Below are 13683 nucleotides of genomic sequence, written 5' to 3'. Positions count from 1 at the left end.
CCCACATAATTCAATTTCAAAAGCCAAGCTTGCTGTCTGTGCTTATTTCTCCATTTTTATCGTTGATACTTTAGCTGTAATGTTTGAATGAATTGTGTTGCTTGATGTCAAGTAGTTTGACCAATCAGATTGCATCTGGAACATAGCACTTGACATTTACCCTTAAAATAAGAAGGTAGACAATGATCCAATGCTTTCCACTTCAGTGGGTATAAAATATTCCTTTTTTTAAAAAAAATTATTCATTGTGTAATTGTTTAGAGTCTGCAGAAAACAATTTCCAATAGTAATTAACCAGCTGTTTTCTGCAAAAATTCACTGCTCTTTGAACATTATCATAACAAAATTTTTCTTATCCTTCCCATGAAATAAAAACAAAATGTCAAATTATGACAACTGTACTGCACAATAAAACCTCTTATGCTGTTTTTGTAAATAATTGTAATTCACTTAAATGCAATGTAATCGGAAGTTTCCTGTTGGAGATTTTACCGAATCTTTTCAAAATGATGTGTACTATACTCAAGTTAAATAAATTTGTCCGTAACTCACCTGTAATATTTGTAAATTTACATGAAATGTTTGGCCATAATTGTATCTGACATTCCTAAATGGTTTCCTTTTTGCAGATACTGGGATTTTTTTCCTAGTAAGGATGTTATTCCATATCTTTTCAGGTTAGCTTCTACATGGAGAGAACATAAATGTCAGGGTCACGTCAGGTTCAGAGTAGCCTGGTCTGTGGCAAGATGAAGGATAGAATCGGGTGAGATGATCATTTTGACATCGAGATCATTGTTTGGGCATAGAGTTCATTTTGCCAGAATGTCCATGGTTTTCTCAAGTGGTGTGGCCAGCTTCTTACCAGGCAGTAGTGAGTTCCAATTTGCACTGTTTATTATTTTTTAAACACATTGTTTAGGGCCCATGGGTTGCAATCTTACAAAACTGAACATGATAACTAACCGTCAGGAAAACTCACCATGGAAATAAGAGTGGGTTCTTGGCCGGTTCAACTTTCTGCCTGTTTCAAAAGTCTTCCGTGTTGGACAAAGGCACCTACAACTCAGGCACGTCCCATGGGCACCAGCCCACACTCAAACATTGACATCTATCACGTGCCAGCATCTACGAACCATCATGGTACACGTCCAATTCATTTAGAGGACGTTTCTACACTTCAATGCTGCACCAGCATCTCTCATTGTAATGTTGCAGCACACTGTGCTCAGAATTGCACAATCTCATGGGATTGTTATGGACCAGATCAGACTTCCTCAAAATACTTTAAGAAAGTAGTCTAAACCCTAACTTTTTCTTATTTTAAGGGTAAATGCTGTGTCAAGTGCTATGTTCCAGATGCAATGTGATTGGTCAAACTATTTGACATCAAGCAACACAATTCATTCAAACATTACAGTTAAAATATAAAAGAAGAACTTGGAGTAACTTAATTCTATTGGAAAATTTAACAGAATAATAGATACAGTAACCATTACTAATTATCTATTCCAATATAGTAACATCACAAACACTCATGGCCAAAGATAAAGTCAGAAAACTGATTTTGTCTCACATGAAATCCAGCAACCCAGCTTTTGGCTGTAATGAGAGGGATAACTTGCTTCTACTTCTCTAAGACCCCAGGAGCAACTGGCACTGAAAACAAAAAAAGCTAAACATACCTGGTTCTTTGCGTGGAAGCTTGTCCACGCCCACTCAGGTTGCTTCTATTGTTCCAGCTTTTAAAAAACACCCAAGGCTTCTCAAGTTGTTTACCTTCTCAGACTGCTCGATACCTATCCCCAATCTCTGTCTAAAAGAAACCAGGACAAAACACAACTCTTAAAACCACAGCATCATCACTGAATACACTAGGCTGCATCTCTGAGTTCTTCACTCACTGTCATAGTGCCAACTTACTCTGAGCTGACCCGGATGCTTGCAACAACCATTATCTTGCATTATCTTCTCTTGTTTTTGTGCACATTTCTCCCTAAGCCAGGGATACCTGGTTCATACTACTACTGCACACACAAAGCCAGGAAGTTCGCCACAGTAACCAGCAGTCTTCAGCCTGGTCAATGTGGATAACGGTCACTCCAGGGACCCCAGCACAGTCAGTCAATGGCAGCCTCCAATACTAGCCCAGGGCTGGCTCAGACCAGTCAGAGTCAGGATCCTCTCCCCATGAGGGGTGAGGAGCTGAACAATGGACAATACATAACCCATTTTGACTCTCTGTCTCATTGTGGGCTGTTTTGTTCTTCGAATGAGACAGACAGGTGTTACAGAAGATGAAAGTGGGCAGATAGGGAGGAGTTCCAAGAAAGTAAGTAGGCAATGCAGAGAGCATGTGGGGTCAATGGTGTCAGGAATTGGAGTGGGTGACACTGAGTGGGCAAGATGTTGCAGGCATTAGTGAAAGTGGTAGAGCATGAGCCTTGGTGGGAGATGATTCCAAAAGCAGAGATGGAGTCAGTGTGAGGTATTGGAGAGAAGATGGTGTCACCTATGCTGGCAGAGTGGAAAAGGACACTGCTGCTTCAACAAGGGAGCAACCTCAGAGGAAGTTGGTCTGGTGCCATGGCATCCTCTGCTGCTCCTGTGGGGAGCAGGATGTCCCGCTATGTGCCACTCTACAGGGCAGGACCTCCTGGACTAAGTCTGCAAAACAGGGCACTGATCTCCCCTTGTCTACCAAGGGGAGGGCAAATATCAGGATCTGCACAGGGCAGCTACAAACTAACTCTAACCCTAACCCTAACCATATTGTAGCTACAAACTGGCAATGCTTGCCTCGATACCCAGCATCCTTTTAAATATGGCCCAGATGTCAGGGATGCCACCCAATTCCAGAAGCCTCCGGCGAATGGTGAGTTACTCCAGAGACAGTATGTGGGAAGCTGGGGTGGAAATACAGTGTGATTTTCAAAGGATTGGCTCAAGTGCCAATTAAACTGGTAAGATATGGTAAGAAAGCTTGTTCAGTCTTATTGTGAGAATCACTCCAACAAATTCAACATGACTTAGCCAAAAAAATGGTTAGATTCCACCCTAAGTTTCAGTTCTCTGTCTCCACTCTATCCAACATCTTTTTTAAAATTTGTCTGACATGAACTAATGCAAAGCTTTCTCCAGCATGGAAAATTACAACCAATCTCACTTTGTCATGGAGACGTGGCACAATTGGAATATTGGTGCAAAGACAGAAAACCCTGTTATCTCGATTTCCATCTGCCGCTCTCTAAACCGGGCCTTCAATTAGGTGTTTGAGATGTTTCTGGTAAAAGCCCTATTTGTACAAGGAAATCAGGGTCTGTCAGCATCATCAGATCCCAACAGCATTTTAATAGCTTTGTAAGTGGAGTGCCCACCATTGGTGTCCTTCTCAGCAACACCAGACCAGGGAGAAGTTCTTCAAGCTAAGTTAAAAAAGTAAATCCTTCACCAGGCCAGGATGAGTAGCATTGTTTCTATGTTTGGAAACAGCTATCTCAAGGTTACTCATCGTTACACAAAAAAGAACTCGGATCCTTGACATTTACACTGATTCCAATGGTAAAACTCCAAGACTCCATAATTTTGACATTCTTGAAGTTAGGCAACCAGTTCTTTCATCTACTTAGGCCTTGCAGATGGCCAGCAGGATGAATTGAGTGTTCGGAGTTGAAGCAATACAGGCCTAACTGTTGATGTCAAGCGGGTTTGACAATCACTTGGGTCTCCTCCCCAAAAAATTTCCCTTGCAGTTAAAGTGCCCTCCCAATTTCTGGGTGCCTCTTTTGTCCCACTTGTCACCTATCTGTGTTAGGAGGTCTCAAACCTGATCTTCAACCTTAACTTCCTCCCCAAATATCGGTGTGTTTTCAAAGTTGTTTTCTTCCACCTCCTGTCTCAGCTTCGCTAATATTTTTAGCTCACTTGTCCTAATTCTAATTTTTAACCAGAATATTGTGACACATGTTCTTGTCTTTATTGACTCATGCTTCAATCACCTTCTTCAATGCTTTTTCCAGAGCTCCCTATGTTTCAGTCATTAAAACCTTCACTTCCTCATTAAAATCCATCTCCAGCTCAGTCCAAAGTATGCTTTGCAAGCTCCTCTACTTTTATAATCTGTGTTCCTGAGAGAAAAGACAAGTCTTTGTTCCCCACTCTGTGTTGTATCATCAACGGTCATTGTTTCACCCACCAAATCCCCCAATTCTTGCAATTTCCCTCCTTAGCTTTGTTTGTCCTGACACTTCTTTTTTCAGTTTTCGACAACCTCAAAGCCTTCCTCAATGATAGTGGCTACAATTTCTATGCAAACTATTCCTTAATTCCGTTTTCTGCTCTGCTCGAAGTCAGTTATTTGTAAGACATTTTGAAGCTGAGTTTCATCTTTTTGTTGTGGTTAAGCTAGTGTGTTTATTATTCTGAAGATTATCCTTTGCACATGTATTTGAAAGTCAACATCATGCAAACCATACTTCAATTTTCTGAGTCCAATTTGTCGCCTAATTACTATTTCAAACTTCCCATCATTAAACTATCTAGTTTTATCATTGCGTGCTCTTGAATGTTATATTTGCACTATAGCTTCTTTACACTTTCAAAGATGACAATTTCTCTCCTTCTTTCTCTCCCAAAGTTTCTGAACCTTTCCCTAAGGAATGGTTCAACGTGCATCAGTTTTTTTTTAAACTCTGGAATATGATTAATCAACAAATATGATATTTGCAATGGTGCCATGAACTTAAGTAATTATTTTGCTCTGTTTTTTATTGAGAGGTTGTAAGGCAGACATGCCCAGCAGTCTACTAGAAACACTAGACAAAACATCTTGGGAGACCTTTTCTAAAAATCAGCCTTAATGGGTGTGGCCATTTACAACTTTAATTGCATTTTAACTACCGTGTTTAAATAAATTGTGTTTTGCTTAACGTCGAGCAGTTTCACCAGTGGCCCCTCACTCTTTGCTGCAGAAGATGGTATCAATCCCATCTTTATACTTACCTCTACCACCATTAGGTTCCTTTTTTCTCGCCATATCTAAGTGGTACCCTGCACCACAATTGGCCCATCCACCCTGCAGCCTTCACTCTCATTCAGACAAACTGATACAAACAAAATTGTATCTGGAACAGATACTTCACATTTGCCTTGAAAAATAAGAAAAAGGGTCCAGACTACCTTGTAACATTATTTTGAGGGGTTCTGGTCTGGTCCATAACACATTAGACAATGAGTGGCCATGAATTATTAAAACAGGAAATCCATTAGGATCAGGTTCAATCCTGTCTTCAGCTAATTATCCTCAGCCAGCTTTAAGCAGAGTCTGACAAGGGTCTGCAAGAAGAAAATGGAATGCAAATAATTAAGGAAAGCAGCTGAAAGCAGTTTTCCAGTAACTGGAGTCAGCTAATGTTTGTTTCAGAAGCATATAAAGCTAAACATCTCAGTGTAACTTTGCACAGAGTAGATTAGGCCTGTGTTTGTTAGAGTCTGGAAGAATGAGAGGTGGTCTTGTGGAAATATGCAGGACTCTTAGGGCACTTTACAAGATCGATGTATAAAGGATGTTTCCCCTTTTGGGTGCTAGTGTAGGACCAGAGGGCAAAATCTCAGAATAAGGGGTCACACATTTAAGATGGAGATAAAGAGGAATTTATTCTCAGAGGATTGTGAATATGTACAATTCATTGCTACAGAGGCTGTTGAGGCTGGGTCTCCAAGTATATGCAAGGCTAAGATAGATTTTTAATCGGTAATGGAATTGTGGTTTATAGGGAAAAGGCAGGAAAGTGAAACTGATGATGATAAGATCAATCCTGATCTCATTGAATGGCAGAGCAGATTTGATGGGCTGAATGGCCTACTTCTGCTTCTGTTTTATATAACTTGAACTATTTTACAGTGCAGAGTGATTTTGTCAGAATCATCAGCTGAGACATCTTCAGCAACCATTTTTTTAAAGGCTTGTTTTGCTGTTTTCTACTTGCTTGCAAACTAACTCATCTTCTTGCAGTTAGAACACTGCCTTTCCCATGCTGAACTTGCTTTCTTTTCTTTTGTATGATGTTTACCACTATGTAAATATGCATCCTATGGATCTGGTCATTGTGCTGGCCCTTCTGCAAATATTTGCTCTTTTCTCTTGTGGTACATTGCACTCATTCAGCCTGGAATGTGTCTCAGCATAATGCAAAGGCTTGTATGTCCCTCTGTTAATAGCCCCTAGCTGTTGATTGACAACTGTAAAGCCTCTGCACATGTTAGTAGCTTTCTCCTCTCTCACCATACCTGCTTTGCATCAGGGTCTTTTTTTTTGCTGAACCAATCATATGTCTAAAGAAATTGACAGTCAGTTATTGCAAATCACGGGATACAGCTTAATGTCAGTATGGTCATATGCTGATCAACTGTTCCCCCCAAGTCCTGATGTTGGCCACATACCATTCAGATGTAGCCAAAATATGGCTTCAAAGCCTCAAATCTCTCCTGCCTGGATTTTCTGCTTGTCAGTGATATCCAAGGTGCAATAAGCTAAGAATAATAACTGTTGAAGGTTTTACTTGTGTTTTTGAATGTAATTTTGTAGCTATTCCATTGTTCTGTCTCTGAGATCAGTACACATGCCAATTCTGTCTCAAAACCTGTCATTTCTACAGCAATAGAAAATGAGTTCCTTTGAATCAAAAACAAAATTGAAGTGCATTCTCAGGGTGTGGCCATCGCTGGCCAGGCCAACATTTATTTATCCCTAATTGCCCAGAGGGCAGCTAAGAGTCAACCACATTGCTGTGGGTCTGGAGACACATGTAGATCAGACCAGGTAAGGATGGCAGTTTCATTCCCTAATGGACATTTAATAAACTAGATGAGTTTTTCCCCAATGATCATCATTAATTTTTTAATTCCAGACTGTTTTTACTGAATTCCAATTCCATCATCTGCAGTGACAGGGTTTGAACCCAACTCCCCAAAACAGGGTCTCTGGATTAGTAGTCTAGAGAATATACCACTGGGCCATTGCCTTCTCTTCAATGTTGCAGAATGTGGTTTAAATTTGTTGCTTTTACAGTAGCTCTTTCTCTTACAGTTTTTAAATTTAATTCGGTCTCAGCTGGACACTCCTGACATCATGTTTCAAGTTTCAGAGATAATGGGAACTGCAGATGCTGGAGAATTCCAAGATAATAAAATGTGAGGCTGGATGAACACAGCAGGCCAAGCAGCATCTCAGGAGCACAAAAGCTGACGTTTCGGGCCTAGACCCTTCATCAGAGAGGGGGATGGGGAGAGGGAACTGGAATAAATAGGGAGAGAGGGGGAGGCGGACCGACGATGGAGAGTAAAGAAGATAGGTGGAGAGAGTGTAGGTGGGGAGGTAGGGAGGGGATAGGTCAGTCCAGGGAAGACGGACAGGTCAAGTAGGTGGGATGAGGTTAGTAGGTAGCTGGGGGTGCGGCTTGGGGTGGGAGGAAGGGATGGGTGAGAGGAAGAACCGGTTAGGGAGGCAGAGACAGGTTGGACTGGTTTTGGGATGCAGTGGGTGGGGGGGAAGAGCTGGGCTGGTTGTGTGGTGCAGTGGGGGGAGGGGACGAACTGGGCTGGTTTAGGGATGCAGTAGGAGAAGGGGAGATTTTGAAACTGGTGAAGTCCACATTGATACCATATGGCTGCAGGGTTCCCAGGCGGAATATGAGTTGCTGTTCCTGCAACCTTCGGGTGGCATCATTGTGGCAGTGCAGGAGGCCCATGATGGACATGTCATCTAGAGAATGGGAGGGGGAGTGGAAATGGTTTGCGACTGGGAGGTGCAGTTGTTTGTTGCGGACTGAGCGGAGGTGTTCTGCAAAGCGGTCCCCAAGCCTCCGCTTGGTTTCCCCAATGTAGAGGAAGCCACACCGGGTACAGTGGATGCAGTATACCACATTGGCAGATGTGCAGGTGAACCTCTGCTTAATGTGGAACAGTCCCTCTTCCGCACCTACACAGGCCCCAAACCCCACCTCTTCCTCCGGTACATTGATGACTGTATCGGCGCCGCCTCTTGCTCCCCAGAGGAGCTCGAACAGTTCATCCACTTCACCAACACCTTCCACCCCAACCTTCAGTTCACCTGGGCCATCTCCAGCACATCCCTCACCTTCCTGGACCTCTCAGTCTCCATCTCAGGCAACCAGCTTGTAACTGATGTCCATTTCAAGCCCACCGACTCCCACAGCTACCTGGAATACACCTCCTCCCACCCACCCTCCTGCAAAAATTCCATCCCTTATTCCCAATTCCTCCGCCTCCGCCGCATCTGCTCCCACGATAAGACATTCCACTCCCGCACATCCCAGATGTCCAAGTTCTTCAAGGACCGCAACTTGCCCCCCCCAGTGATCGAGAACGCCCTTGACCGCGTCTCCCGTATTTCCCGCAACACATCCCTCACACCCCGCCCCCGCCACAACCGCCCCAAGAGGATCCCCCTCGTTCTCACACACCACCCTACCAACCTCCGGATACAACGCATTATCCTCCGACACTTCCGCCATTTACAATCCGACCCCACCACCCAAGACATTTTTCCATCCCCTCCCCTGTCAGCTTTCCGGAGAGACCACTCTCTCCGTGACTCCCTTGTTCGCTCCACACTGCCCTCCAACCCCACCACACCCGGCACCTTCCCCTGCAACCGCAGGAAATGCTACACTTGTCCCCACACCTCCTCCCTCACCCCCATCCCAGGCCCCAAGATGACATTCCACATTAAGCAGAGGTTCACCTGCACATCTGCCAATGTGGTATACTGCATCCACTGTACCCGGTGCAGCTTCCTCTACATTGGGGAAACCAAGCGGAGGCTTGGGGACCGCTTTGCAGAACACCTCCGCTCAGTCCGCAACAAACAACTGCACCTCCCAGTCGCAAACCATTTCCACTCCCCCTCCCATTCTCTAGATGACATGTCCATCATGGGCCTCCTGCACTGCCACAATGATGCCACCCGAAGGTTGCAGGAACAGCAACTCATATTCCGCCTGGGAACCCTGCAGCCATATGGTATCAATGTGGACTTCACCAGTTTCAAAATCTCCCCTTCTCCTACTGCATCCCTAAACCAGCCCAGTTCGTCCCCTCCCCCCACTGCACCACACAACCAGCCCAGCTCTTCCCCCCCACCCACTGCATCCCAAAACCAGTCCAACCTGTCTCTGCCTCCCTAACCGGTTCTTCCTCTCACCCATCCCTTCCTCCCACCCCAAGCCGCACCCCCAGCTACCTACTAACCTCATCCCACCTCCTTGACCTGTCCGTCTTCCCTGGACTGACCTATCCCCTCCCTACCTCCCCACCTACACTCTCTCCACCTATCTTCTTTACTCTCCATCTTCGGTCCGCCTCCCCCTCTCTCCCTATTTATTCCAGTTCCCTCTCCCCATCCCCCTCTCTGATGAAGGGTCTAGGCCCGAAACGTCAGCTTTTGTGCTCCTGAGATGCTGCTTGGCCTGCTGTGTTCATCCAGCCTCACATTTTATTATCATGTTTCAAGTTGTTTGTTTCATTTCAAACTCAAAATGTTCCAGCCAAGGTAGAGCTCTCATAGCTGTGGCAAACACAATACATTTCTCCAAACAAAGCATGTATTTGTGACCTGCATTTTATATTGCAGTCTACTCCCAAGGTCAAATAAAAGGGAAAAGGTAATAAGGACACATGCAAATTACATTATGTCTTCTGCCTGTGCAGAGGAGAAGCAGGATTATGAAAAAAATGTAATTCCTCTCACATGGTCCTGCAAAACAGTGACCTTGATCCGCTCACTCAAAGTAGGCTGCAGCAATATTTTTGGCAGTGTAGAACAGGCCAGGGGCAAGTCATTAACCTTTGCCTGGACCAATACCAAAGCAATGAAATTCTGCATCTTTGCCAGTGTAAGCCTGTAAAATGTGTTTCATGGAATTAGATGAGTATATGTCGCAAATTACAAAGACCACCTTTTCAAGTCAGATCAAGCAGCAAGTTTCACGTTAGATAGGTTATGTTGCTATATGGAGAGTGAAACCTCTAATTTAAGTAATGGTTAGTAGAAAATTACTACTAGAAACCTAGGTTTGATCCAATGTATTTGATACAAACACCTTTCCTCTGCACTGTTTTATGGATTTCTTCCATTTTTGTAGTCAACTCCCAAAATGGCTGGTTTTGATTCAGATGGGAGATTAATCACAAAAATGTTAAACACGCAAGCCTAAACTGTCTCAAGTTCACCGTGAAAGGAAGGAAATGACAATCAGTGGGCTGCAGGAGGCTGAGAGCATCTGGCTTCAATTTCATAGTGATTCTATTTGACTGTCCTGCATCTCCAGCATTCCCAACAATGCCAGAACACAAGGGCTTTTACAAAAATCCTCTTACAAAATGGGCTTCTCATTTCCTGACTGCCTGCACCTATCAAGTGGTGTTTGGGTCTGTGCAGCATGAAATATGGTCAACTGGCTTGGTAACAAGCTCAACTGGCAGTTAATTATTTGTTTGAAAATCAGTGGGTGGACTGACTGACCTCAGCATCTCACACCCACTGTATTATGGGGAAGGGGTTGGAAGGTGGGTGTATGTCCCCTAATTTTACATGTCCCTCGCTAATAACAGAGCCTGCAGAGCTGGTAAAATCAGCCTGTGATCTAACGTCCCCATCACGTCTCATTCAATTGTCTTCTTTTTTCCTTCACATCTCAAAAATATTCACATCAACAAAGTAACTGACATTGTTTTAAAAGATTGAGTATATATTTGTGCAGCCGAACAAAGTCTGATTAATCATGAAGCTGGTTAATTTCCTTTTTGACCACTAGATAGGGCTATATATGACAGTATCACCCTTATAGAAGAAGAAGGAAGCACTGATGAGATTGTTGCTCACCAAGATGGCTACCATCACTGTCACCTAATCCAACAGTCTAGTCATGAAAAAGTCTCGAGTGCTTGTCCTGGCCAGGCAACGTGTCACCCAGCTAAAGGTCAAATATTCATTCATGTTCGCGGTGTTTTGGCTGAATTAAGCGTGTACCAGACAGATGTGTAACCATGCATGTAAATCTTGTCCCTGTGGTGCCACGTTCATAGGGAACTTTTGAAAAATCAAAATTACATAATCAGGAGGTTATTTGCATATATCCATTTTTGACCAAAATTAAGTTAAGTCAAATCTGAAACACCAAACAGATTCAGTTTCATCAATCCTCTTGCAACCCCACCAGAAAATTGTTTTGAAATGATATGTGATGTTTTGGGGCTCCAAGTTTTAGTCCACACACAGTCTAGACTATTCTGTACAACCACATGACGGAGGAAGCATGGTTGCAGGTAGGAACACTGAGCGAAGGGCAGGGAAAAAAAGCAAATATTAATAAAATAATAGTGTTACCACTTGCTGGGGAATACTGTGCCCTGAAATCCTATAATACTTGTCTGTTCATGTACATGGGCTATAACACAGACGGCTGCAGTGAATAGTAGGCTCTGGTTCTGAACATTTGGGTTCTGGTTTGGTTTCCCCCATTCTACCCTTGCTGATCCCAGGAAACATAGAGTGAATAGCGCAGTGAGGAGGGAGGAAATGTCTTGCGGACAATGCCAGTGAACTCCTCTTCAGCATTTCTAAAAGGCCAATTCAGGTGGAAGAAGGCTGGCCTCCTGTTGCTAAAATTTGAGTTAGGAGACACCAAGGAGGGGTAAAGAGATCACCAGCAGAAACACAGGCCTCTTTAGATCCCAAAAATCATGTTTAAAAATTATCCAGCAAAGATGACAACTGTACAGGGCTAATTTGAGACAAAGAAATATCAGATTTGTAATACAGTAACCATTCCGATTTTGTAGTCTCAAGTCTGAGAGCATTATTTAAATAACACATTTAGAAAGGTCACAAAATAAAATTTCTCCCGTATATTTATGTATATATGCCATATATTTGACAATACTACAGGCGCAGCAAAAGCAATTTAGCCTTCTCCATCTATTTTCTTAAGGTTGATTTTTATTTCCACAATCTGTGAAGGAAAGCTAGCCACTTCCAGTAACAGTATTTTGCAAAAAAAAATTACAATGCAAAGACCGTACAGCAGGAATAAGCCAGTGCAGAAATGAAATCTCTCATTGCGGACAAAATTTGCTGTAACACACATATCATTTCATTAAATATAATCTGTTCAGTTTTATGTAAAGCCTCTTACCATTGTATTGCATGACAACATTTCGAAACAACATCAATGAACATGAAAGAAATGAGCATCAGCACTAACCGTGTGCTCTCAGTATGGATTATACAGCAATGCACAAACCTCACCCATCTGTCGTGACAGATTTGAAATGATGATCTGGATTTGCACACTTGCTCAGTGCTGTTTGACCCTATGTGACACACAGGGACAGCAACATCTCAGCCATCAGCTGGTCAGCACGCCTGAAAGGTGTCTCTTGTCATGAAGTAACGCAATAAAAATGGAAGCACCTACTAACCCCATCCTCCGAACCGCATGGATCAAGCCTCAGTGTATCTGCAGCCTCCTCTGCATCCCTTTCTCTGAACGCAGCAGAAAGCTGCTGATCGCTTATTCAAAACATGTCTTACCAATCCTCTGTATTGTTGCACTGTGCTAGCTGAACTAAAACCCACAGACTGGCTGAAAGGTGGCCTGTCTTTTTCTTAAATAAACCCTTATATTTTCTAATATTAGCTGACACCACCCCTTTGTTAACTCCTTCCTACTTTATGTTATCTTATTAAGACCTGGATGCTTTATTCCTCATAACTTGGTAGTTTCCCACTGATCAGAACAACATAGTCAAACACTAACTGTATTTGTAGCATTAAAGAATGCAACAGGTTCTTTAAAACACCTTAAATGAATTCAGCTTCAAAAAGATACCACACATTGTAGTCATCACCCATATTGTCAATAACCACCTCACAGCTCATTTGCCAATTTCTTTCTATGAACTCAATACAAATTATTTGCCTGGCCAAACTGAACTGCTCAGGATCCCGTCCAATTTAAAAAAAACATACAATTTTCAATCTGCATTAAATAGTCCAGGGTACTTACATTTAGAAATGTACTAGTGAGAGTTGTGCATTGTTCCAGCAATAGCTAATTACAAAAGGAAAAACAAAAGGAAAGGAGAGAGTGTTGTAAATCTGACTTTCAGCATGAGAACACAACAAAGCTGCTTCCTGAAGTCTACTGTTTTCCATCTGCTCAATTCCCATGTGGATCAAGGAGCAGCTGCCAGCTTTGTTATCCACGTCATGATGCTTCTCAAAGGCAGGAGGTGGGAGGGTGAAGGGATAATGTAACTGACATTACCTGCATAGTGAAGAAGACGGAAGGTTACCTGGGAGAGACAAATCGAATCACTCCAACTGAAGAATGCACCAATACAGCTTTAACTATTGATGAACGTTACAACATGCAGACTCGTATCAGGCATAAATCTGCAGCTTAGTTTTATATTGTTGCAGAATATTTATTAACCCCTGGCATTTGCAAAGTGGGATTATATGGCCTACTTCCAGCAAGAACCTGGCAACTGACTCTCCACCTACACAGCTCTGTACAACACTATGAATGGAACGATACATTTAAAAAATGACTTTAATACGCACATCATTTCCCACTGAAAAATTTTTCTCTTCAGAGC

The 13683-nt window shown here is 43.0% G+C and overlaps 1 protein-coding gene across 7 annotated transcripts in view; it reads right to left on the bottom strand.

Moving 5' to 3' along the window:
• trim2a (tripartite motif containing 2a) overlaps positions 1 to 13245 on the bottom strand; it is a 158908-nt gene extending 145663 nt beyond the window's left edge. Inside the window, exons 1-2 of one of the 7 annotated variants that reach the window (XM_048527642.2) lie at positions 12216 to 12230; positions 5179 to 5334 (exon numbers count right to left, since the gene is read on the bottom strand). The gene's annotated coding sequence lies outside the window, so the exon portion shown is untranslated. Of the gene's footprint in view, positions 1 to 1685; positions 1817 to 5178; positions 5335 to 12215; positions 12469 to 12501; positions 12619 to 13088 lie in introns of those variants that run through there. The other 6 variants (XM_048527632.2, XM_048527621.1, XM_048527614.2 and 3 more) reach the window with 6 other exon arrangements.
• Positions 13246 to 13683: the final 438 nt, after the last annotated feature.

This window comes from Stegostoma tigrinum, chromosome 1 (assembly GCF_030684315.1).
Source record: "Stegostoma tigrinum isolate sSteTig4 chromosome 1, sSteTig4.hap1, whole genome shotgun sequence".
NCBI classification, from domain to species: Eukaryota; Metazoa; Chordata; class Chondrichthyes; order Orectolobiformes; family Stegostomatidae; genus Stegostoma; species Stegostoma tigrinum.
The sequence above is the reverse complement of the archived record's forward strand: the minus strand, read 5'-3'. Positions and strand labels throughout refer to the sequence as shown.